Here is a 27,662-nt window from a genome sequence, read left to right as displayed (position 1 = left end):
AGTCACTGTTACTGAGCGCTCTCCACAGTTCCCAGTGTGTTCCTATGACACTCCAGCACCAGTCACTGTTACTGAGCGCTCCCCACAGTTCCTAGTGTGTTCCTGTGATACTCCAGCACCAGTCACTATTACTGAGCGCTCTCCACAGTTTCCAGTGTATTCCTGTGATACTCCAGCGCCAGTCACTATTACTGAGCGCTCTCCACAGTTCCCAGTGTGTTCCTGTGATACTCCACTACCAGTCACTATTACTGAGCGCTCGCCACAGTTTCCAGTGTGTTCCTGTGTTACTCCAACACTAGTCACTGTTACTGAGCGCTCTCCACAGTTTCCAGTGTGTTTCTGTGTTACTCCAGCACCAGTCACTATTACTGAGCGCTCTCCACAGTTTCCAGTGTTCTCCTGTGTTACTCCAACACCAGTCACTGTTACTAAGCGCGCTCCACAGTTTCCAGTGTGTTCCTGTGATACTCCAGCACCAGTCACTGTTACTGAGCGCTCTCCACAGTTCCCAGTGTGTTCCTGTGATACTCCAGCACCAGTCACTGTTACTGAGCGCTCTCCACAGTTCCCAGTGTGTTCCTGTGATACTCCAGCACCAGTCACTATTACTGAGCGCTCTGCACAGTTCCCAGTGTGTTCCTATGACACTCCAGCACCAGTCACTGTTACTGAGCGCTCTCCACAGTTTCCAGTGTGTTCCTGTGATACTCCAGCACCAGTCACTGTTACTGAGCGCTCTCCACAGTTCCCAGTGTGTTCCTGTGATACTCCAGCACCAGTCACTATTACTGAGCGCTCTCCACAGTTTCCAGTGTATTCCTGTGATACTCCAGCGCCAGTCACTATTACTGAGCGCTCTCCACAGTTCCCAGTGTGTTCCTGTGATACTCCACTACCAGTCACTATTACTGAGCGCTCGCCACAGTTTCCAGTGTGTTCCTGTGTTACTCCAACACTAGTCACTGTTACTGAGCGCTCTCCACAGTTTCCAGTGTGTTCCTGTGTTACTCCAGCACCAGTCACTATTACTGAGCACTCTCCACAGTTTCCAGTGTTCTCCTGTGTTACTCCAACACCAGTCACTGTTACTAAGCGCGCTCCACAGTTTCCAGTGTGTTCCTGTGTTACTCCAGCACCAGTCACTATTACTGAGCGCTCTGCACAGTTTAGTGTTCTTCTGTGATACTCCAGCACCAGTCACTGTTCCTGAGCGCTCTCCACAGTTCCTAGTGTGTTCCTGTGATACTCCAGCACCAGTCACTATTACTGAGCGCTCTCCATAGTTTCCAGTGATACTCCAGTACCAGTCACTATTACTGAGCACTCTCCACAGTTTCCAGTGTTCCTGTGATACTCCAGCACCAGTCACTATTACTGAGCGCTCTCCACAGTTTCCAGTGTGTTCCTGTGACACTCCAGCACCAGTCACTATTACTGAGCGCTCTCCACAGTTCCCAGTGTGTTCCTGTGATACTCCAGCACCAGTCACTATTCCTGAGCGCTCTCCACAGTTTCCAGTGTGTTCCTGTGATACTCCAGCACCAGTCACTGTTACTGAGCGCTCTCCACAGTTCCCAGTGTGTTCCTGTGATACTCCAGCACCAGTCACTATTCCTGAGCGCTCTCCACAGTTTCCAGTGTGTTCCTGTGATACTCCAGCACCAGTCACTGTTACTGAGCGCTCTCCACAGTTCCCAGTGTGTTCCTGTGATACTCCAGAACCAGTCACTATTACTGAGCACTCTCCACAGTTCCCAGTGTGTTCCTATGACACTCCAGCACCAGTCACTGTTACTGAGCGCTCTCCACAGTTCCCAGTGTGTTCCTATGACACTCCAGCACCAGTCACTGTTACTGAGCGCTCCCCACAGTTCCTAGTGTGTTCCTGTGATACTCCAGCACCAGTCACTATTACTGAGCGCTCTCCACAGTTTCCAGTGTATTCCTGTGATACTCCAGCGCCAGTCACTATTACTGAGCGCTCTCCACAGTTCCCAGTGTGTTCCTGTGATACTCCACTACCAGTCACTATTACTGAGCGCTCGCCACAGTTTCCAGTGTGTTCCTGTGTTACTCCAACACTAGTCACTGTTACTGAGCGCTCTCCACAGTTTCCAGTGTGTTTCTGTGTTACTCCAGCACCAGTCACTATTACTGAGCGCTCTCCACAGTTTCCAGTGTTCTCCTGTGTTACTCCAACACCAGTCACTGTTACTAAGCGCGCTCCACAGTTTCCAGTGTGTTCCTGTGATACTCCAGCACCAGTCACTGTTACTGAGCACTCTCCACAGTTCCCAGTGTGTTCCTGTGATACTCCAGCACCAGTCACTGTTACTGAGCGCTCTCCACAGTTCCCAGTGTGTTCCTGTGATACTCCAGCACCAGTCACTATTACTGAGCGCTCTGCACAGTTCCCAGTGTGTTCCTATGACACTCCAGCACCAGTCACTGTTACTGAGCGCTCTCCACAGTTTCCAGTGTGTTCCTGTGATACTCCAGCACCAGTCACTGTTACTGAGCGCTCTCCACAGTTCCCAGTGTGTTCCTGTGATACTCCAGCACCAGTCACTATTACTGAGCGCTCTCCACAGTTTCCAGTGTATTCCTGTGATACTCCAGCGCCAGTCACTATTACTGAGCGCTCTCCACAGTTCCCAGTGTGTTCCTGTGATACTCCACTACCAGTCACTATTACTGAGCGCTCGCCACAGTTTCCAGTGTGTTCCTGTGTTACTCCAACACTAGTCACTGTTACTGAGCGCTCTCCACAGTTTCCAGTGTGTTCCTGTGTTACTCCAGCACCAGTCACTATTACTGAGCACTCTCCACAGTTTCCAGTGTTCTCCTGTGTTACTCCAACACCAGTCACTGTTACTAAGCGCGCTCCACAGTTTCCAGTGTGTTCCTGTGTTACTCCAGCACCAGTCACTATTACTGAGCGCTCTGCACAGTTTAGTGTTCTTCTGTGATACTCCAGCACCAGTCACTGTTCCTGAGCGCTCTCCACAGTTCCTAGTGTGTTCCTGTGATACTCCAGCACCAGTCACTATTACTGAGCGCTCTCCACAGTTTCCAGTGTGTTCCTCTGATACTCCAGCACCAGTCACTATTACTGAGCGCTCTCCACAGTTCCTAGTGTGTTCCTGTGATACTCCAGCACCCGTCACTATTACTGAGCGCTCTCCACAGTTTCCAGTGTGTTCCTGTGATACTCCAGCACCAGTCACTATTACTGAGCGTTCTCCATAGTTTCCAGTGTGTTCCTGTGATACTCCAGCACCAGTCACTATTACTGAGCACTCTCGACAGTTTCCAGTGTGTTCCTGTGATACTCCAGCACCAGTCACTATTACTGAGCGTTCTCCATAGTTTCCAGTGTGTTCCTGTGATACTCCACTACCAGTCACTAATACTGAGCGCTCGCCACAGTTTCCAGTGTGTTTCTGTGTTACTCCAACACTAGTCACTGTTACTGAGCGCTCTCCAGTTTCCAGTGTGTTCCTGTGTTACTCCCGCACCAGTCACTATTACTGAGTGCTCTCCACAGTTTCCAGTGTTCTCCTGTGTTGCTCCAACACCAGTCACTGTTACTAAGCGCGCTCCACAGTTTCCAGTGTGTTCCTGTGATACTCCAGCACCAGTCATTGTTACTGAGCGCTCTCCACAGTTCCTAGTGTGTTCCTGTGATACTCCAGCACCAGTCACTGTTACTGAGCGCTCTCCACAGTTCCCAGTGTGTTCCTATGACACTCCAGCACCAGTCACTATTACTGAGCGTTCTCCATAGTTTCCAGTGTGTTCCTGTGATACTCCAGCACCAGTCACTATTACTGAGCGATCTCCATAGTTTCCAGTGTGTTCCTGTGATACTCCAGCACCAGTCACTATTACTGAGCGCTCTCCACAGTTTCCAGTGTATTCCTGTGATACTCCAGCGCCAGTCACTATTACTGAGCGCTCTCCACAGTTCCCAGTGTGTTCCTGTGATACTCCAGCACCAGTCACTATTACTGAGCACTCTCCACAGTTTCCAGTGTGTTCCTGTGATACTCCAGCACCAGTCACTATTACTGAGCGCTCTCCATAGTTTCCAGTGATACTCCAGTACCAGTCACTATTACTGAGCACTCTCCACAGTTTCCAGTGTGTTCCTGTGATACTCCAGCACCAGTCACTGTTACTGAGCGCTCTCCACAGTTCCCAGTGCGTTCCTATGACACTCCAGCACCAGTCACTATTACTGAGCACTCTCCACAGTTTCCAGTGTGTTCCTGTGATACTCCAGCACCAGTCACTGTTACTGAGCGCTCTCCACAGTTTCCAGTGTGTTCCTGTGATACTCCAGAACCAGTCACTATTACTGAGCACTCTCCACAGTTCCCAGTGTGTTCCTGTGATACTCCAGCACCAGTCACTATTACTGAGCGCTCTCCACAGTTTCCAGTGTATTCCTGTGATACTCCAGCGCCAGTCACTATTACTGAGCGCTCTCCACAGTTCCCAGTGTGTTCCTGTGATACTCCAGCACCAGTCACTATTACTGAGCACTCTCCACAGTTTCCAGTGTGTTCCTGTGATACTCCAGCACCAGTCACTATTACTGAGCGCTCTCCATAGTTTCCAGTGATACTCCAGTACCAGTCACTATTACTGAGCACTCTCCACAGTTTCCAGTGTGTTCCTGTGATACTCCAGCACCAGTCACTGTTACTGAGCGCTCTCCACAGTTCCCAGTGTGTTCCTATGACACTCCAGCACCAGTCACTGTTACTGAGCGCTCTCCACAGTTCCCAGTGTGTTCCTGTGATACTTCAGAACCAGTCACTATTACTGAGCACTCTCCACAGTTCCCAGTGTGTTCCTCTGATACTCCAGCACCAGTCACTATTACTGAGCGCTCTCCACAGTTCCTAGTGTGTTCCTGTGATACTCCAGCACCAGTCACTATTACTGAGCGCTCTCCACAGTTTCCAGTGTGTTCCTGTGATACTCCAGCACCCGTCACTATTACTGAGCACTCTCCACAGTTTCCAGTGTGTTCCTGTGATACTCCAGCACCAGTCACTATTACTGAGCGTTCTCCATAGTTTCCAGTGTGTTCCTGTGATACTCCAGCACCAGTCACTATTACTGAGCACTCTCCACAGTTTCCAGTGTGTTCCTGTGATACTCCAGCAGCAGTCACTATTACTGAGCGTTCTCCATAGTTTCCAGTGTGTTCCTGTGATACTCCAGCACCAGTCACTATTACTGAGCGTTCTCTATGGTTTCCAGTGTGTTCCTGTGATACTCCAGCACCAGTCACTATTACTGAGCGCTCTCCACAGTTTCCAGTGTATTCCTGTGATACTCCAGCGCCCTTCACTATTACTGAGCGCTCTCCACAGTTCCCAGTGTGTTCCTGTGATACTCCACTACCAGTCACTAATACTGAGCGCTCGCCACAGTTTCCAGTGTGTTTCTGTGTTACTCCAACACTAGTCACTGTTACTGAGCGCTCTCCACAGTTTCCAGTGTGTTCCTGTGTTACTCCCGCATCAGTCACTATTACTGAGCGCTCTCCACAGTTTCCAGTGTTCTCCTGTGTTGCTCCAACACCAGTCACTGTTACTAAGCACGCTCCACAGTTTCCAGTGTGTTCCTGTGTTACTCCAGCACCAGTCACTATTACTGAGCGCTCTCCACAGTTCCCAGTGTGTTCCTGTGATACTCCAGCACCAGTCACTATTACTGAGCACTCTCCACAGTTTCCAGTGTGTTCCTGTGATACTCCAGCACCAGTCACTATTACTGAGCACTCTCCAGTTTCCAGTGTGTTCCTGTGATACTCCAGCACCAGTCACTATTACTGAGCGCTCTCCATAGTTTCCAGTGATACTCCAGTACCAGTCACTATTACTGAGCACTCTCCACAGTTTCCAGTGTGTTCCTGTGATACTCCGGCACCAGTCACTATTACTGAGCGCTCTCCAGTTTCCAGTGTGTTCCTGTGATACTCCAGCACCAGTCACTATTACTGAGCGCTCTCCACAGTTTCCAGTGTGTTTCTAAAAATATCTATTAAATACCCTTACATTCTGTCACCTCAGTTGCTCACTAGAGATGTGAGGGGCCTGTCTACTTGGTCTCCCTTAGTGGCAGCTACAGAGACATAATGCCCAGTCTCACTGATTAACCCACCTCCAAATACTGCCAGCCCCACCAGCCTCTGGGCCACCACCCATCTCACTGATTGCCCCCATCTACAGTATCTGGCAGGATGGGAAATGGTTTCCACCCCAGCTACACACATCCCATCTCTTCTGATGTGTTCCTAAGTGCTAGAGGACTCCCCGCCCTCAGTGGGTGCAGCAGGACTCATCTGCCAATCTCCAATATGTCCTCCTAGAAAGCTGCAGGAACTGCTGATGTGACTGTGACTACCTGCAGGAGATATCTCTGTTGTCTGTTGATGAGACCACTTCTGACACTGCGGTCTGATGGGTATAATACGGTAAGGTGACACCACAGGCTCCTCCCCCTCAGTACAGTGACACCACAGGCCGCTCCCCCTGCAGTACAGTAGGGTGACACCTCAGGCCGCTCCCCCTACGGTATAGTATGGTGAGAGCACAGGATGCTCCCACTGCGGTACAGTAAGGTGACAACACAGGCTGCTCCCCCTGCGGTACAGTGAGGTGACACCACAGGCTGCTCCCCCTGCGGTACAGTGACACCACAGGCCGCTCACTCTGTGGTACAGTGAGGTGACACTACAGGCTGCCCCCCCTTCACTACAGTGAGGAGATACCACAGGCCGCTTCCCCTGTGGTACAGTAAGGTGACACCACAGGCCGCTTCCCCTGTGGTACAGTAAGGTGACACCACAGGCCACTCCCCCTGCGGTACAGTGAGGTGACACAACAGGTTGCTCCCCCTGCGGTACAGTGAGGTGACACCACAGGCTGCTCCCCCTGCGGTACAGTGACACCACAGGCCGCTCACTCTGTGGTACAGTGAGGTGACACTACAGGCTGCCCCCCCCTTCACTACAGTGAGGAGATACCACAGGCCGCTTCCCCTGTGGTACAGTAAGGTGACACCACAGGCCGCTTCCCCTGTGGTACAGTAAGGTGACACCACAGGCCACTCCCCCTGCGGTACAGTGAGGTGACACAACAGGCTGCTCCCCCTGCGGTACAGTGAGGTGACACCACAGGCTGCTCCCCCTGCGGTACAGTGACACCACAGGCCGCTCACTCTGTGGTACAGTGAGGTGACACTACAGGCTGCCCCCCCTTCACTACAGTGAGGAGATACCACAGGCCGCTTCCCCTGTGGTACAGTAAGGTGACACCACAGGCCGCTTCCCCTGTGGTACAGTAAGGTGACACCACAGGCCACTCCCCCTGCGGTACAGTGAGGTGACACAACATAATAACACAGGACACTGCCCGGGGGGGGGGGGGGGGGGGGGGGCATATTGGGTACTAATACAGTCAGGAGATTATTATATATCCCTCATTAGTCACATGACAGCCAGTGTTACTATGGGGAGGGGCGGGGCCTCCTCGGCGTCTCTCTGTAGCCATGGTTACTGTCCCTGCTGCTCTTCCTCCTATTATCCTACTGACACGTCCACCCCACAGCTGTCCCCTCCCGCTCGCCCCACATCTGCCAATTGCATCTCACAGCTGTCTTACTGGCTCCTCCCACCCACTCTCTCTATAGCTACAGCTTCTGCCCCATCCCAGTCAGTGCTGTCATTGACGCTTCGAGCAGCCAATTAGGCGGCAGATAATACTCCGGATGTCATGTAGATAGCGGCAGCTGCATCACACAGGTCATCACTAGAGTAACCAATAATTGTTACTATCAGTGTCCTCATGTATGCGGCGGCCATTTTCCAATAGTCTCTCATACAGGATAGGCTGTCATGTCCTCTAGAAGTGACGCGCAGGAGGGGGCGGAGTTAGGGAGTCCTCAGCCGCCGTTTTGGAGATCCTCATAACTACAAGAGGTAACTTATTCAATATGTTATTATTATTATATAGGGGAGAGGGGACCGTACAGTGATATATGAGGGGAATAACACAGCCCCCGGCACACACTGATATGTGGTATTATTATTATATAGGGGAGAGGGGACCGTACAGTGATATATGAGGGGAATAACACAGCTCCCGGCACACACTGATATGTGGTATTATTATATAGGGGAGAGGGGACCGTACAGTGATATATGAGGGGAATAACACAGCACCCAACACACTGATATGTGGTATTATTATATAGGGGAGAGGGGACTGTACAGTGATATATGAGGGGGAATAACACAGCTCCCGGCACACACTGATATGTGGTATTATTATATAGGGGAGAGGGGACCGTACAGTGATATATGAGGGGGAATAACACAGCCCCCGGCACACACTGATATGTGGTATTATTATATAGGGGAGAGGGGACCGTACAGTGATATATGAGGGGGAATAACACAGCCCCCGGCACACACTGATATGTGGTATTATTATATAGGGGAGAGGGGACCGTACAGTGATATATGAGGGGAATAACACAGCACCCAACACACTGATATGTGGTATTATTATATAGGGGAGAGGGGACCGTACAGTGATATATGAGGGGAATAACACAGCACCCAACACACTGATATGTGGTATTATTATATAGGGGAGAGGGGACCGTACAGTGATATATGAGGGGAATAACACAGCACCCAACACACTGATATGTGGTATTATTATATAGGGGAGAGGGGACCGTACAGTGATATATGAGGGGAATAACACAGCACCCAACACACTGATATGTGGTATTATTATATAGGGGAGAGGGGATCGTACAGTGATATATGAGGGGGAATAACACAGCTCCCGGCACATACTGATATGTGGTATTATTATCATATAGGGGAGAGAGGACCGTACAGTGATATATGAGGGGGAATAACACAGCCCCCGGCACACACTGATATGTGGTATTATTATATAGGGGAGAGGGGACCGTACAGTGATATATGAGGGGGAATAACAGCTCCCGGCACACACTGATATGTGGTATTATTATATAGGGGAGAGGGGACCGTACAGTGATATAAGAGGGGGAATAACACAATTGTGATACAGTGTTGCCCCAGAGGATCCTGGAACTCACCAACAAGATCATTCAGCTGCTGACTGGAGAGGTGACTGCTGGGAATGGGGCATTATACAGTAACACCAGGGGATGTGTCTGGGTGATGACTGGAGAGGTGACTGCTGGGAATGGGGCATTATACAGTAACACCAGGGGATGTGTCTGGGTGATCACTGGAGAGGTGACTGCTGGGAATGGGACATTATACAGTAACACCAAGGGATATGTCTGGGTGATGACTGGAGAGGTGACTGCTGGGAATGGGACATTGGGGGTCATCCCGAGTTGTTCGCTCGGTAAAAATCTTCGCATCGCAGCGATTTTCCGCTTAATGCGCATGCGCAATGTCCGCACTGCGACTGCGCCAAGTAAATTTGCTATGAACTTAGGAATTTTACTCACGGCATTTTCATCGTTCTGGCGATCGTAATGTGATTGACAGGAAATGGGTGTTACTGGGCGGAAACAGGCCGTTTTATGGGCGTGTGGGAAAAAACGCTACCGTTTCCGGAAAAAACGCAGGATTGGCCGGAGAAACGGGGGAGTGTCTGGGCGAACGCTGGGTGTGTTTGTGACGTCAAACCAGGAACGACAAGCACTGAACTGATCGCAGAAGCCGAGTAAGTCTGGAGCTACTCTGAAACTGCTACGAGGTGTGTAATCGCAATATTGCGAATACATCGTTCGCAATTTTAAGATGCTAAGATTCACTCCCAGTAGGCGGCGGCTTAGCATGAGCAAATCTGCTAAAATCCGCTTGCGAGCGAACAACTCGGAATGACCCCCATTGTACAGTAACACCAGGGGATGTGTCTGGGTGATGACTGGAGAGGTGACTGCTGGGAATGGGGCGTTATACAGTAACACCAGGGGATGTGTCCAGGTGATGACTGGAGAGGTGACTGCTGGGAATGGGGCATTATACAGTAACACCAGGGGATGTGTCCGGGTGATGACTGGAGAGGTGACTACTGGGAATGGGGCATTATACAGTAACACCAGGGGATGTGTCCGGGTGATGACAATGGGACATTGTACAGTAACACCAGGGGACGTGTCTGGGTGATGACTGGAGAGGTGACTGCTGGGATTGGGACATTGTACAGTAACACCAGGGGACGTGTCTGGGTGATGACTGGAGAGGTGGCTGCTGGGAATGGGACATTATACAGTAACACCAGGGGACTTGTCTGGGTGATGACTGGAGAGGTGACTGCTGGGAATGGGACATTGTACAGTAACACCAGGGGATGTGTCGCGGTGATGACTGGAGAGGTGACTGCTGGGAATGGGGCATTATACAGTAACACCAGGGGATGTGTCCGGGTGATGACTGGAGAGGTGACTGCTGGGAATGACTGGAGAGGTGGCTGCTGGGAATGGGACATTATACAGTAACACCAGGGGACGTGTCTGGGTGATGACTGGAGAGGTGACTGCTGGGAATGGGGCATTATACAGTAACACCAGGGGATGTGTCCGGGTGATGACTGGAGAGGTGACTGCTGGGAATGGGGCATTATACAGTAACACCAGGGGATGTGTCCGGGTGATGACTGGAGAGGTGACTGCTGGGAAGGGGGCATTATACAGTAACACCAGGGGATGTGTCCGGGTGATGACAATGGGACATTGTACAGTAACAACAGGTGACGTGTCTGGGTGATGACTGGAGAGGTGACTGCTGGGAATGGGACATTGTACAGTAACACCAGGGGACGTGTCTGGGTGATGACTGGAGAGGTGACTGCTGGGAATGGGACATTATACAGTAACACCAGGGGATGTGTCTGGGTAATGACTGGAGAGGTGACTGCTGGGAATGGGACATTGTACAGTAACACCAGGGGACGTGTCTGGATGGTGACTGGAGAGGTGACTGCTGGGAATGGGACATTATACAGTAACACCAGGGGATGTGTCTGGGTGATGACTGTATCATTGTGTGTGTCAGGTTCCTATACGGTGTCAGGATGTCACTGTCTATCTCTCCATGCAGGAGGGGGAGTATATAGAGGAACACAGGGGTCTGTATAAGGACGTGATGATGGAGAATCACCGGCCCCTCACATCACTGGGTAAGAGGAGACTGTCATGTATTGTACAGGGGAGAGCAGGTATGGGGGCCCCGATATACACACATCACCTTATAATCACATATATACACTGTACTCAGTCACTGTGTGTCTCCTACAGATGGACCCAGTAACAGAGCTACCCCAGAGAGATGTCCCCGTCCTCTGTATTCCCAGGATTGTACAGAGGAGAATCACAGGATCCCACAGGAGGATCAGGTAGGTGGGATTTAGGGTCTCACCAATACACCAAAGTGAATTTTTACTATATGACGTGTAGTTCTGCTATGTGTCTAATACACTTATATTATACTGTTTCATTTTAAAATGCTATTACTGTTGTTTTTGGGGTTATTAGGGTGAAGGTATGACTGATTTTAAGGTAGAAGATATAGAGGAAGAAGAACATAAGTATGTGGTTGATAAAAATGTAGAATATGCAAAAGGAAAAGAGTCGTATGTGACTGATATGAAGGAAGAAGATATAGAGGGAGAAGAAGAGACGTATGTGACTGATATGAAGGCAGAAGATATAGAGGGAGAAGAAGAGACGTATGTGACTGATATGCAGGCAGAAAATATAGAGGGAGAAGAAGAGACGTACGTGAGGGGTGATCAGCAGTGTAAGGAGGAGGAAATCCCTACAGATATCAGCAGAGGTGAGTAATAATCACTTATTTCAGGAAATAGTCACGCATTCTCCTTGCTCAGTCTCTACAGCAGTCTCTTTTCCTACACCTTCCTCTGCCAGTCCAAACTAATAAAGGAAATGTGTCTGACCAGTTAGTCAGGAGCCATCAGCCTCTATTATACTCCTGCTCTCCCCCTCACATCATGTCACTGTGTGTTACCAGCCCAGAGATCTGACCAGTCTCCTCCCCACACTCTCTGGTGTGTCTCATACATCAGGAGCCATCAGCCTCTATTATACTCCTACACTCATTCTCACATCATGTCACTCTGTGTTACCAGCCCAGAGATCTTAACAGTCTCTTCCTCACACTCTCTGGTGTATCTCATACATCAGGAGACATCAGCCCCTATTTCTCTTACGTCCTAGAGGATGCTGGGATCCATATTAGTACCATGGGGTATAGACGGGTCCACCAGGAGCCATGGGCACTTTATGACTTTGATAGTGTGGGCTGGCTCCTCCCTCTATGCCCCTCCTACCAGACTCAGTTTAGAAAATGTGCCCGGAGCAGCCGGTCACTGCTAGGGGAGCTCTTAGAGCTTTTCTGGTTTTATTGTTTTTTTTAAAGATGTTAGGTACAGGGAGGCTGCTGGCCACAGCCTCCCTGCTTCTTTGGACTTAGGGGGGGAGTAGTGTCCAACCCTCAGAGGTTAATGGCAGCTATCTCCGCTGACAGGACATTAAGCTCCTGAGGGTGATGATTGTTAGCCCCCGAGGTGACCGCTGACTCCCGCAGCTTGCCGCCACCCCCGAACATAGCCAGAACATTGCGGTGGTGAGTGTGTCCCCGGTGACCTGACTGGCGGCATCAGGGTGCAAGCGCAGTACTGACACTGCGCTCCGGAGGCTCAGCGTACATATGGTGCAGCGATGTGAGGGGCGCCCTGGGCCAGCGCATATACCCTAAAAAACTGGTCACTAAATCAGGGACGTTGTTCTGCTGCTAGTATAAATTACCTCAGGCCAGTATAATCCTGTAGGTGCGGGAAGCCGCACCATGTTTGGGGGCGGAGCTTCTCAGAGCGGATCCAGCAGCTCACTAGCTCCATTTTCTTCCTACAGTTCATCACTGAGAGACGCTTACAGGGAGCGCTGACCCTCCACACGACTCCAGCTATCCTGTACGGTACCAGGGGGTTGTAGAAGAGGGGGGGCTGTAATTTCACTGTGTAATCTATTAAGGTACACAGTCAGCGCCAGGCAATTACTCTGTAACTGTATACTGGGGCGCTGTGTGTGCTGGCTCCAATCTTTGTGTTTCTCTAAAGGTACTTGGGGAAAACTGTGTCTGACATTTTCCTGTGTGTATGCTGATTATCACATAGCCATGTCCAGGGACTCTGTGTCTTGGGGGTAATTCCAAGTTGATCGCAGCAGGAATTTTGTTAGCAGTTGGGCAAAACCATGTGCAGTGCAGTGCAGGGGAGGCAGATATAACATGTGCAGAGAGAGTTAGATTTGGGTTGGTTATTTTGTTTCTGTGCAGGGTAAATACTGTCTGCTTTATTTTTACACTGCAAATTAGATTGCAGATTGAACACACCCCACCCAAATCTAACTCTCTCTGCATATGTTATATCTGCCTCCCCTGCAGTGCACATGGTTTTGCCCAAATGCTAACAAAAATCCTGCTGCGATCAACTTGGAATTACCCCCCTTGTGTGGCAGAATATGTATCTTCTCCAGAGGAATCCATTCCTCGTACCCAGGAATGTAATATTTTGACTCAGCCTTCCGAATCCGAGCCCCAGTGGGTGGCTTCTATTAAGGGAATATCCCAGATTTCTACTAGGATTGCACATTATGAGACTGAATCACAGATTTTAAAACAATCTGTGGAGATTTTGTCTGGTTCTGTCCCCACTACCTCAAACTCACCTGGTGTATCCAAGAAACGTGCGCTTGCTCAGATTATGCAGGTTGACACGGACACCGACTCGGTGTGATACGGATTTGCGGGGGGTGAGGCTTCCCTGGCAAGAGGGGTGCAACTCATGATTGAGGCTATTAGGGATGTGTTACACATTACTGACAAACCACCTGAACAGGTAAAGGAGGCTTACTTTACAGACAATAAGAAAGCCTCCCTGGTCTTCCCTGCATCTAAGGCAGGCATGTCCAAACTGCGGCCCTCCAGCTTTTGTGAAACTACATATCCCAGCATGCCCTAACACAATTTTGCTGTCCGTGAATGCTAAAGCCGTGTCAGGGCATGCTGAGATGTGTAGTTTCTAAATAGCTGGAGGGCCACAGTTTGGACATGCCTGGTCTAAGGAATTAAATGCATTATTTGAAAAATCCTGGGAAGATCCCAGAGAAAAAATTTTCAGATCCCAAAGAGGATTCTTGTGGCTTTTCCTTTCCCTGAGGATGATAGGAAAAAGTGGGAAAACCAACCTATAGTAGACGCCTCTGTATCTAGACTGTCTAAAAAGGTGGTGTTACCTGTCCCTGGGTCTACCGCTTTGAAAGAACCGGCAGACCACAAGATTGAAACTACGCTCAAATCCATATACACTGCTTCAGGAGTGGCGTTAAGGCCCACTATTGCCTGTTCATGGATTTCTAAAGCCATAGTAAAGTGGTCGGGCACATTACTAGAGGACTCCGAATCTATTGATCGAAGTGACATTGAATTGTTTTTACGTAACATACAGGATTCTGTGGGGTTCCTGGTGGATGCCATGAAGGATCTGGGTAATCTGACTGCAAGGACGTCGTCCATGGCTGTCTCAGCACGCAGGGGACTCTGGCTACACCAATGGTCTGCAGACGCGGAATCCAGGAGAAGTGTGGAGAACCTACCCTTCACAAGTCAGGCTCTATTTGGGGAAGCATTGGATGCGTGGATCTCCACGGCAGCCGCTGGTAAGTCAACCTTTCTTCCCTCAGCCTCTCAGATGATGAAGAAACCCTTTTCTACGTCCTTTGTGCAGTCCTTTCGGTCCGCAAAAGCTAAAAAGTCCAAGACTCCTACCACTTTCTTCAGAGGTGGCCGAGCCAAATCCAAAAAACCGGCACCTGCAGGTTCACAAAACCAGAAACCTGCCTCTGTGTCCTCAAAATCCTCAGCATGACAGTGGACCTCCCTGCCTGGATAACAGGCAGGTGGGAGTGAGGCTCAGACGTTTCGGTCACGTATGCGTGTTGTCCGATCTGGATCCCTGGGTACAGGATATTTTGTCCCAGGGGTACAAACTGGAGTTTCAAGAGCTCCCACCCCACAGGTTGTTTAAATCAGGTCTGTCAGCTTTGCTGTCAGACAGGGCTATTCTTCAGGAAGCCATTCGCAAAATGGAAAGGGCGGATGTAATTGTTCCAGTTCCACCTCCTCTGGTAAACCAGGGTTACTATTCAAACCTCTTTGTGGTACCGAAACCGGATGGTTCGGTCAGGCCAATTTTGACTCTGAAGTCACTAAACCCTTATTTAAGGGAATTCAAGTTCAAAATGGAGCCTCTGAGAGCGGTGATCTCAGGGCTGAGGAGGGAGAGTTTCTGGTATCCTTGGACATCAAGGATGCATACCTCCACATTCCGATTTGGCCCCCACACCAGGCTTATCTCAGATTTGCGCTGTTGGACTGTCACTATCTGTTCCAGGCACTGCCGTTCGGCCTCTCCACAGCACCAAGGGTGTTCACCAAGGTAATGGCGGAGATGATGATCCTCCTCCGTAGGTAGGGGGTGAATATAATCCCTTATCTGGACGATCTGCTGATAAGGCATCTTCCAGGGAGAGGTTGTTGCAGTCCATTGCTCTCACGAGTCGACTGCTCAGGGACCATGGATGGATCCTGAATCTCTTCCAAAATTGCATTTGGAGCCGACAAGGAGATTGTCTTTCCTGGGGATGATCCTCAACATGGAAGTGCAGGTGGTATTTCTACCGGTGGAAAAGGCGTTGGTGATCCAAAGTATGGTCCGGGATGTCTTGAAACCTACCCGGGTATCGGTTCATCCTTGCATTCACCTTCTGGGGAAGATGGTTGCCTCCTACGAGGCTCTTCAGTACGGAAGATTTCATGCACGGTCCTTCCAACTGGACCTCCTGGACAAGTGGTCGGGATCTCATCTGCACATGCACCAGAGGACACGTCTGTCGCCGAAAGCCAGGATTTCACTCCTGTGGTGGCTACAATTGCCTCGCCTTCTAGAGGTCCGCAGGTCCGGGATTCAGGACTGGATCCTTCTAACCACGGATGCAAGTCTCAGAGGTTGGGGCGCAGTCACTCAAGGGGAAACCTTCCAAGGGAGGTGGTCAGGTCTGGATTCCAGTCTTCCAATCAACATTCTGGAACTAAGGGCCGAATACAACGGTCTTCTACAAGCGGCGCATCTTCTACAAGATGACGCCATTCAAGTGCAGTCGGACAATGTAACGACGGTGGCCTACATAAACTGACAGGTCGGTACGAAGAGCAGAGCTGCGATGTCATAGGTAACAAGAATCATCCTCAAGGCAGAAAGGCACGCGTTGGCGCTGTCGGCAATCTTCATTCCGGGGGGGGACAACTGGGAAGCGGACTTCCTCAACAGACACGATCTCCATCCAGGAGAGTGGGGCCTCCATCCGGAGGTGTTCAAAGAGGTGACAAATCTTTGGGGTGTACCCCAAATAGACATGATGGCCTCCCGTCTCAACAAGAAACTTTGGAGGTACTGTTCCAGGTCAAGAGACCCACAAGCAGTGACAGTGGATGCCCTGGTGACTCCGTGGGTGTTCCATTCAGTGTACGTGTTTTCTCCACTTCCACTCATTCCAAGGATTCTAAAACTCATAAAGAGAACAAGCGTTCAGGCGATCCTCATTGCTCCGGACTGGCCAAGAAGGGCTTGGTACGCGGATCTTATGGCTCTACGGCTGGAAGATCCGAGGCCTCTTCCTCTTCGGGAAGACCTACTGCAACAGGGGCCGTTCCCTTATCAAGACTTACCGTGGCTACGTTTGACGGCATGGAGGTTGAACGCCAGATATTAGTTTCGGAAGGGCATTCCGAACAAGGTTATTCCTACCCTGATACAGGCTAGGAAAGGGTAACATTACCATCGCATTTGGAAAACGTATGCATCTTGGTATGAATCCAAGAAGTTTCCTACGGTGGAGTTTCAACTGGGACGGTTTCTCCTCTTCCTGCAATCAGGTGTGGATATGGGCCTGAAGTTGGGGTCTGTAAAAGTCCAGATTTCAGCCTTATCCATTTTCTTCCAGAAACAACTGGCTTCCATCCCTGAGGTTCAGACTTTCTTGAAAGGGGTTCTGCACATCCAGCCTCACTTTGTGCCGCCTACGGCACCCTGGGATCTTAACGTGGTGTTACAGTTCCTCCAATCGGATTGGTTTAAGCCTCTACAGGAGTTGGAGGTCAAGTTTCTCGCGTGGAAGGCTGTCATTTTGTTGGCCTTAGCTTCTGCTGGACCTGTGTCGGAGTTGGGGGCTTTGTCTTTTAAAAGCCCCTACTTGATCTTCCATGAAGATAGAGCTGAGCTCCGGACACATCAGCAATTCCTTCCAAAGGTTGTGTCGGCTTTTCATATCAACCAACCTATTGTGGTGCCAGTTGCTACTGACTCCTCAATTCCGTCAAAGTCCTTGGATGTTGTAAGGGCTCTGAAAATCTATGTGAAGAGTACTGCTCGTCACAGGAAATTGGACTTTCTGTTTGTCCTGTATGATCCCAAGAAAATTGGGTGTCCTGCTTCTAAGCAGACGATCTCTCGCTGGATCAGGGTCACTATCCAGCATGCATATTCTATGTCAGGATTGCCATGTCCAAAATCTGTTAAGGCCCACTCTACTCGTAAGGTGGGTTCTTCCTGGGCTGCTGCCCGGGGTGTCTCAGCTTTACAGCTTTGCCGAGCGGCTACTTGGTCAGGGTCGAACACGTTTGGTAAGTTCTACAAGTTCAATACTTTGACCAAACTTTAGGTCCTCAGTGGCTAAGCAGTTCTGCAGGAGCCTCCGCGCTCTCCCTCCCGTTCTGGGACCATTGGTACATCCCCATGGTACTAATATGGACCCCAGCATCCTCTAGGACGTAAGAGAAAATAGGATTTTAATTACCTACCGGTAAATCCTTTTCTCGTAGTCCATAGAGGATGCTGGGCACCCGCCCAGCGCTTCGTGATCCTGCAGTGGTTACTTCGTTCAGTACTGCTTAGTTCTTGGTTAAGTACTGTTTTGTTACTTGGTAAGTAATATTGTTCAGCCGTTGCTGAGTTTTCAAGCTGGTTAGCTTGGTTTGCCTTGTTATGTTTGAGCGGATGTGAATCTCGCCACTATCTGTGTAAAATTCTTCTCTCAAAGTTGTCTGTCTCCTCGGGCACAGTTTCTAGACTGAGTCTGGTAGGAGGGGCATAGAGGGAGGAGTCAGCCCACACTATCAAAGTCTTAAAGTTCCCATGGCTCCTGGTGGACCCATCTATACCCCATGGTACTAATATGGACCCCAACATCCTCTACGGACTACGAGAAAAGGATTTACTAGTAGGTAATTAAATCCTATTTATACTCCTGCTCTCCCCCTCACATCATGTCACTGAGTGTTACCCGCCCAGAGATCTGACCAGTCTCCTCCCCACACTCTCTGGTGTATCTCATACATCAGGAGCCATCAGCCCCTATTATACTCCTGCTCTCCCCCTCACATCATGTCACTATGTGTTACCAGCCCAGAGATCTGACCAGTCTCCTCCCCACACTCTCTGGTGTATCTCATACATCAGGAGCCATCAGCCCCTATTATACTCCTGCTCTCCCCCTCACATCATGTCACTATGTGTTACCAGCCCATAGATCTGACCAGTCTCCTTCCCACACTTTCTGGTGTATCTCATACATCAGGAGCCATCCGCCCCTATTATACTCCTGCTCTCCCCCTCACATCATGTCACTGTGTTACCAGCCCAGAGATCTGACCATTCTCCTCCCCACACTCTCTGGTGTATCTCATACATCAGGAGCCATCAGCCCCTATTATACTCCTGCTGTCCCCCTCACATCATGTCACTGTGTTACCAGCCCAGAGATCTGACCATTCTCCTCCCCACACTCTCTGGTGTATCTCATACATCAGGAGCCATCAGCCCCTATTATACTCCTGCTCTCCCCCTCACATCATGTCACTGTGTGTTACCAGCCCAGAGATCTGACCAGTCTCCTCCCCACACTCTCTGGTGTATCTCATACATCAGGAGCCATCAGCCCCTATTATACTACTGCTCTCCCCCTCACATCATGTCACTGTGTGTTACCAGCCCAGATATCTGACCAGTTTCCTCCCCACACTCTCTGGTGTATCTCATACATCAGGAGCCATCAGCCCCTATTATACTCCTGCTGTCCCCCTCACATCATGTCACTGTGTGTTACCAGCCCAGAGATCTGACCATTCTCCTCCCCACACTCTCTGGTGTATCTCATACATCAGGAGCCATCAGCCCCTATTATACTCCTGCTCTCCCCCTCACATCATGTCACTGTGTGTTACCAGCCCAGAGATCTGACCAGTCTCCTCCCCACACTCTCTGGTGTATCTCATACATCAGGAGCCATCAGCCCCTATTATACTACTGCTCTCCCCCTCACATCATGTCACTGTGTGTTACCAGCCCAGATATCTGACCAGTCTCCTCCCCACACTCTCTGGTGTATCTCATACATCAGGAGCCATCAGCCCCTATTATACTCCTGCTCTCCCCCTCACATCATGTCACTGTGTGTTACCAGCCCAGAGATCTGACCATTCTCCTCCCCACACTCTCTGGTGTATCTCATACATCAGGAGCCATCAGCCCCTATTATACTCCTGCTCTCCCCCTCACATCATGTCACTGTGTGTTACCAGCCCAGATATCTGACCAGTCTCCTCCCCACACTCTCTGGTGTATCTCATACATCAGGAGCCATCAGCCCCTATTATACTCCTGCTCTCCCCCTCACATCATGTCCCTGTGTGTTCCCATCTCGCGTCTCTTCTGGTTTTAACATATAAATGTACCTCATGTGGTTACCATTCGGTCCTCAGCAAGGAGGCAGGGCTAATCATTAAGTTGAGACTAAAGGAGAGGGGCTTATTTGTCGTTCATAGTTTTTAATATTCCTAGGCATCCTTAAAGTACTGTAAAGTTGACTTCTGTTTACATGGCATGTATGAAATGTACATACAATTTTTAGCCTTAGAAAAATATTTTTCTGATTCACATACTAATACAGATCCAATATTATTATTACAGGTACCTCTATGGAATTCATGTTGTTGGATAAATGTATGCTTTCTATGGGGTTATATGGATTCATTCTAATATGATTCCAACAATTCGTTCTGGATGTTGACCATGCTGGGTGATCAATGCCCATATATGGTCATGGGTGGAGAGGAGGGGCATGGATGGATATAAAGCAAAGTTCATCTCCATGGTGGTCATTCCGAGTTGTTAGCTCGCTAGCTGCTTTTAGCAGCTTTGCACACGCTAAGCCGCCGCCTACTGGGAGTGAATCTTAGCATAGTAAAATTGCGAACGAAAGATTAGCAGAATTGCGAATAGACACTTCTTAGCAGTTTCTGAGTAGCTCCAGACTTACTCGGCAACTGCGATCAGTTCAGTCAGTTTCGTTCCTGGTTTGACGTCACAAACACACCCAGCGTTCGCCCAGTCACTCCCCCGTTTCTTCAGACACTCCCGCGTTTTTCCCAGAAACTGTAGCGTTTTTTCACACACACCCAGAAACACCCACTTCCTGTCAATCACATTACGATCACCAGAACGAAGAAAAAAACCTCGTAATGCCGTGAGTAAAATTCCTAACTGCATAGCAAATTTACTTGGCGCAGTCGCAGTGCGAACATTGCGCATGCGCAATTAGCGGAAAATCGCTGCGATGCGAAGAAAATTACCGAGCGAACAACTCGGAATGAGGGCCCATGTGCGGATCTTCCAGCTCCCTCTTCTGTCAACTAACCCAACTCTTGCTGATCAATAACAGACCTTTTAACAAAGTTCGGTCAGGTATCAACCACGTGAGGCTGCAGAATCCGAAGACATTGGCCAATTCAAGTAGTCATTAAGAGATTTTGATGAACTGAAAGCCATAAATCTGTAAGTCCACAATTGTAGAATATATCAGGCAGAGCAAACCAGTTTGCCATCCCAATAAAAGCCTGTAATTCAGTAGCTGATACTTCAGGACCAGTAGCTTTTAGATGAGCAAACACTCCCCTTGGGGCTCTCTTTCATCCTCTTTTTTTTTAAAAAAGGGTCAGGTTCCACCACTGAAGTCCCACTGCAAAGTTTGGTTTTAGGAAAAGTTCTCCCCTGATTGGCAGAATTCAGTGGGGACTGTAACATATAAGTCATGATGAGAACCCTCCTGATGTTTTTATGCCCCATTGTCTGACACAGTCCAAGGGTAGAACAATAGGATATTGATGATAAGCTGCTCCTCCATCGCAAGTGGTTTAATGCTATCAGATGTCTTTTGTGGCACTGCGTTACCCAGAAGTCCATTATCCCAAATATTAAAATCCATATCTCAATCCCAGATTCTCAAGTTTGTCATGTGAGGAGGCATCTGGAGGTACTTTGGATCACAAATTTCATGTCACCTCTCCTAACTTTATACTGTAGCTACTGAGGCAGATACTGTATGTTTAAATGAAGCATCTTCAGTCTTCTCTAAACAAGAGCATTCTTCCCTATTCTTACACTTATTTTGAGGTTATATGTACGAGATCTTATCTCTGGTCTATTTTGGGATTTGCCTTGCTGGATTGTGTTAGAGATTTGGAATACTTTTTTGGTGACTTTTTTTTTCCAGATAAGAATGGTCTGAGGTGTTTTAATGAATACACAGTTCCTCTAGTTTTCAGTAGCAGTAAGGTGGCACACTTTTTTTATCCAGATGTTCCTATGGTACTCCTGCTGCCCTGCCACTCTGTCGGGGATGCGGGGACACTAGACGTACACTGTCACAGATCTGCCCTGTCACACTGCCGGGGATGCGGGGACACTAGACGTACAGTGTCACAGATCTGCCGGGGATGCGGGTACACTACATGTACACTGTCACAGATCTGCCCTATCACACTGCCGGGGATGCGGGGACCCTAGACGTACGGTGTCACAGATCTGCCCTATCACACTGCCAGGGATACGGGGACACTAGACGTACGGTGTCACAGATCTGTCCTGTCACACTGCCGGGGATGCGGGGACACTAGACGTACACTGTCACAGATCTGCCCTGTCACACTGCCGGGGATGCGGGGACACTAGACGTACAGTGTCACAGATCTGCCGGGGATGCGGGGACACTAGACGTACACTGTCACAGATCTGCCCTGTCACACTGCCGGGGATGCGGGGACCCTAGACGTACGGTGTCACAGATCTGCCCTGTCACACTGCCGGGGATGCGGGGACCCTAGACGTACGGTGTCACAGATCTGCCCTGTCACACTGCCAGGGATGCGGGGACCCTAGACGTACGGTGTCACAGATCTGCCCTGTCACACTGCCGGGGATGCGGGGACCCTAGACGTACGGTGTCACAGATCTGCCCTGTCACACTGCCAGGGATGCGGGGACACTAGACGTACGGTGTCACAGATCTGCCCTGTCACATTGCCGGGGATGCGGTGACCCTAGACGTACGGTGTCACAGATCTGCCCTGTCACACTGCCGGGGATGCGGGGACCCTAGACGTACGGTGTCACAGATCTGCCCTGTCACACTGCCGGTGATACTAGACATACGGTGTCACAGATCTGCCCTGTCACACTGCCGGGGATGCGGGGACCCTAGACGTACGGTGTCACAGATCTGCCCTGTCACACTGCCAGGGATGCGGGGACCCTAGACGTACGGTGTCACAGATCTGCCCTGTCACACTGCCGGGGATGCGGGGACCCTAGACGTACGGTGTCACAGATCTGCCCTGTCACACTGCCAGGGATGCGGGGACACTAGACGTACGGTGTCACAGATCTGCCCTGTCACATTGCCGGGGATCCTAGACGTACGGTGTCACAGATCTGCCCTGTCACACTGCCGGGGATGCGGGGACCCTAGACGTACGGTGTCACAGATCTGCCCTGTCACACTGCCGGTGATACTAGACATACGGTGTCACAGATCTGCCCTGTCACACTGCTGGGGATGCGGGGACACTAGACGTAGGGTGTCACAGATCTGCCCTGTCACACTGTCGGGGATGCGGGGGCACTAGACGTATACTGTCACAGATCTGCCCTGTCACACTGCCGGGGATGCGGGGACACTAGACGTACGGAGTCACAGATCTGCCCTGTCACACTGCCGGGGATGCGGGGACACTAGACGTACGGTGTCACAGATCTGCCCTGTCACACTGCCGGGGATGCGGGGACACTAGACGTACAATGTCACAGATCTGCCGGGGATGCGGGGATACTAGACGTACGGTGTCACAGATCTGCCCTGTCACACTGCCGGGGATGCGGGGACACTAGACGTACACTGTCACAGATCTGCCCTGTCACACTGCCGGGGATACGGGGACACTAGACGTACACTGTCACAGATCTGCCCTGTCACACTGCCGGGGATGCGGGGACACTAGACGTACACTGTCACAGATCTGCCCTGTCACACTGCCGGGGATGCGGGGGCACTAGACGTACACTGTCACAGATCTGCCCTGTCACACTGCCGGGGATGCGGGGACACTAGACGTACACTGTCACAGATCTGCCCTGTCACACTGCCGGGGATGCGGGGACACTAGACGTACACTGTCACAGATCTGCCCTGTCACACTGCCGGGGATGCGGGGACACTAGACGTACACTGTCACAGATCTGCCCTGTCACACTGCCGGGGATGCGGGGACACTAGACGTACAATGTCACAGATCTGCCGGGGATGCGGGGACCCTAGACGTATGGTGTCATAGATCTGCCCTGTCACACTGCCGGGGATGCGGGGACACTAGACATACGGTGTCACAGATCTGCCCTATCACACTGCTGGGGATGCGGGGACACTAGACGTACAATGTCACAGATCTGCCCTGTCACATTGCCGGGGATGTGGGGACACTAGACGTACGGTGTCACAGATCTGCCCTGTCACACTGCCGGGATGCGGGGACATTAGACGTACGGTGTCACAGATCTGCCCTGTCACACTGCCGGGTATGCGGGGACACTAGACGTACACTGTCACAGATCTGCCCTGTCACACTGCCGGGGATACTAGACGTACGGTGTCACAGATCTGCCCTGTCACACTGCCTGGGATACGGGGACACTAGACGTACACTGTCACAGATCTGCCCTGTCACATTGCCGGGGATACGGGGACACTAGACGTACACTGTCACAGATCTGCCCTGTCACACTGCCGGGGATACGGGGACACTAGACGTACACTGTCACAGATCTGCCCTGTCACACTGCCGGGGATGCGGGGACACTAGACGTACACTGTCACAGATCTGCCCTGTCACACTGCCGGGGATGCGGGGACACTAGACGTACACTGTCACAGATCTGCCCTGTCACACTGCCGGGGATGCGGGGACACTAGACGTACGGCGTCACAGATCTGCCCTGTCACACTGCCGGGGATGCGGGGACACTAGACGTACACTGTCACAGATCTGCCCTGTCACACTGCCGGGGATGTGGGGACACTAGACGTACGGTGTCACAGATCTGCCCTGTCACATTGCCGGGGATGCGGGGACACTAGATGTACAGTGTCACCGATCTGCCCTGTCACACTGCCGGGGATGCGGGGACACTAGACGTACGGCGTCACAGATCTGCCCTGTCACACTGCCGGGGATGCGGGGACACTAGACGTACACTGTCACAGATCTGTCCTGTCACATTGCCGGGGATACGGGGACACTAGACAAACACTGTCACAGATCTGTCCTGTCACACTGCCGGGGATGCGGGGACACTAGACGTACGGTGTCACAGATCTGCCCTGTCACACTGCCGGGGATGCGGGGACCCTAGACGTACAGTGTCACAGATCTGCCCTGTCACACTGCCGGGGATGCGGGGACACTAGACGTACACTGTCACAGATCTGCCCTGTCACACTGCCAGGGATGCGGGGACACTAGACGTACACTGTCGCAGATCTGCCTTGTCACATTGCCGGGGACACTAGATGTACAGTGTCACAGATCTGCCCTGTCACACTGACGGGGATGCGGGGACACTAGACGTACACTGTCACAGATCTGCCCTGTCACACTGCCGGAGATGCGGGGACACTAGACGTACGGTGTCACAGATCTGCCCTGTCACACTGCCGGGGATGCGGGGACCCTAGACGTACGGTATCACAGATCTGCCCTGTCACACTGCCGGGGATACTAGACATACGGTGTCACAGATCTGCCCTGTCACACTGCTGGGGATGCGGGGACACTAGACGTAGGGTGTCACAGATCTGCCGGGGATGCGGGGACACTAGACGTACACTGTCACAGATCTGCCCTGTCACACTGCCGGGGATAGTAGACGTACAATGTCACAGATCTGCCCTGTCACACTGCCGGGGATGCGGGGGCACTGGACGTATACTGTCACAGATCTGCCCTGTCACACTGCCGGGGATGCGGGGACACTAGACGTACACTGTCACAGATCTGCCCTGTCACACTGCCGGGGATGCGGGGACACTAGACGTACAATGTCACAGATCTGCCGGGGATGCGGGGACACTAGACGTACGGTGTCATAGATCTGCCCTGTCACACTGCCGGGGATGCGGGGACACTAGACGTACGGTGTCACAGATCTGCCCTGTCACACTGCCGGGGATACTAGACATACGGTGTCACAGATCTGCCCTGTCACACTGCTGGGGATGCGGGGACACTAGATGTACGATGTCACTGATCTGCCCTGTCACACTGCCGGGGATGAGGGGACACTAGACGTACACTGTCACAGATCTGCCCTGTCACACTGCCGGGGATACTAGACGTACGGTGTCATAGATCTGCCCTGCCACACTGCCGGGGATACGGGGACACTAGACGTACACCGTCACAGATCTGCCCTGTCACATTGCCGGGGATGCGGGGGCACTAGACGTACACTGTCACAGATCTGCCCTGTCACACTGCCGGGGATGCGGGGACACTAGACGTACACTGTCACAGATCTGCCCTGTCACACTGCCGGGGATGCGGGGACACTAGACGTACGGTGTCACAGATCTGCCCTGTCACACTGCCGGGGATGCGGGGGCACTAGACGTACACTGTCACAGATCTGCTCTGTCACACTGCCGGGGATGCGGGGACACTAGACGTACGGCGTCACAGATCTGCCCTGTCACACTGCCGGGGATGCAGGGACACTAGATGTACGGTGTCACTGATCTGCCCTGTCACACTGCCGGGGATGCGGGGACCCTAGACGTACAGTGTCACAGATCTGCCCTGTCACACTGCCGGGGATGCGGGGACACTAGACGTACAATGTCACAGATCTGCCGGGGATGTGGGGACACTAGACGTACGGTGTCACAGATCTGCCCTGTCACACTGCCGGGATGCGGGGACACTAGACGTACGGTGTCACAGATCTGCCCTGTCACACTGCCGGGTATGTGGGGACACTAGACGTACACTGTTACAGATCTGCCCTGTCACACTGCCGGGGATGCGGGGACACTAGATGTACGGTGTCACTGATCTGCCCTGTCACACTGCCGGGGATACGAAGACACTAGACGTACACTGTCACAGATCTGCCCTGTCACATTGCCGGGGATACGGGGACACTAGACGTACACTGTCACAGATCTGCGCTGTCACACTGCCGGGGATGCGGGGACACTAGACGTACGGTGTCACAGATCTGCCCTGTCACACTGCCGGGGATGCGGGGACACTAGACGTACACTGTCACAGATCTGCCCTGTCACACTGCCGGGGATGCGGGGACACTAGACGTACGGTGTCACAGATCTGCCCTATCACACTGCTGGGGATGCGGGGACACTAGACGTACAATGTCACAGATCTGCCCTGTCACACTGCCGGGGATGTGGGGACACTAGACGTACGGTGTCACAGATCTGCCCTGTCACACTGCCGGGATGCGGGGACACTAGACGTACGGTGTCACAGATCTGCCCTGTCACACTGCCGGGGATGCGGGGACACTAGACGTACGGTGTCACAGATCTGCCCTGTCACACTGCCGGGGATGCGGGGACACTAGATGTACGGTGTCACTGATCTGCCCTGTCACACTGCCGGGGATGCGGGGACACTAGACGTACACTGTCACTGATCTGCCCTGTCACACTGCCGGGGATGCGGGGACACTAGACGTACACTGTCACAGATCTGCCCTGTCACACTGCCGGGGATACTAGACGTACGGTGTCACAGATCTGCCCTGTCACACTGCCGGGGATACGGGGACACTAGACGTACACTGTCACAGATCTGCCCTGTCACATTGCCGGGGATACGGGGACACTAGACGTACACTGTCACAGATCTGCCCTGTCACACTGCCGGGGATGCGGGGACACTAGACGTACGGTGTCAGATCTGCCCTGTCACACTGCCGGGGATGCGGGGACACTAGACGTACACTGTCACAGATCTGCCCTGTCACACTGCCGGGGATGCGGGGACACTAGACGTACACTGTCACAGATCTGCCCTGTCACACTGCCGGGGATGCGGGGACACTAGACGTACGGTGTCACAGATCTGCCCTGCCACA

At 51.5% G+C, this 27,662-nt stretch overlaps 1 pseudogene; it reads left to right on the top strand.

The window, feature by feature from the left end:
* The window catches only part of LOC135057135 (zinc finger protein 420-like), a 108,740-nt pseudogene that overhangs the window by 58,012 nt on the left and 23,066 nt on the right, over positions 1–27,662 (top strand).

Source organism: Pseudophryne corroboree, chromosome 3, assembly GCF_028390025.1.
Source record: "Pseudophryne corroboree isolate aPseCor3 chromosome 3, aPseCor3.hap2, whole genome shotgun sequence".
Taxonomy (NCBI): Eukaryota; Metazoa; Chordata; class Amphibia; order Anura; family Myobatrachidae; genus Pseudophryne; species Pseudophryne corroboree.
Note: the sequence above shows the minus strand (reverse complement) of the source record. Positions and strands in the feature narration are given on the sequence as shown.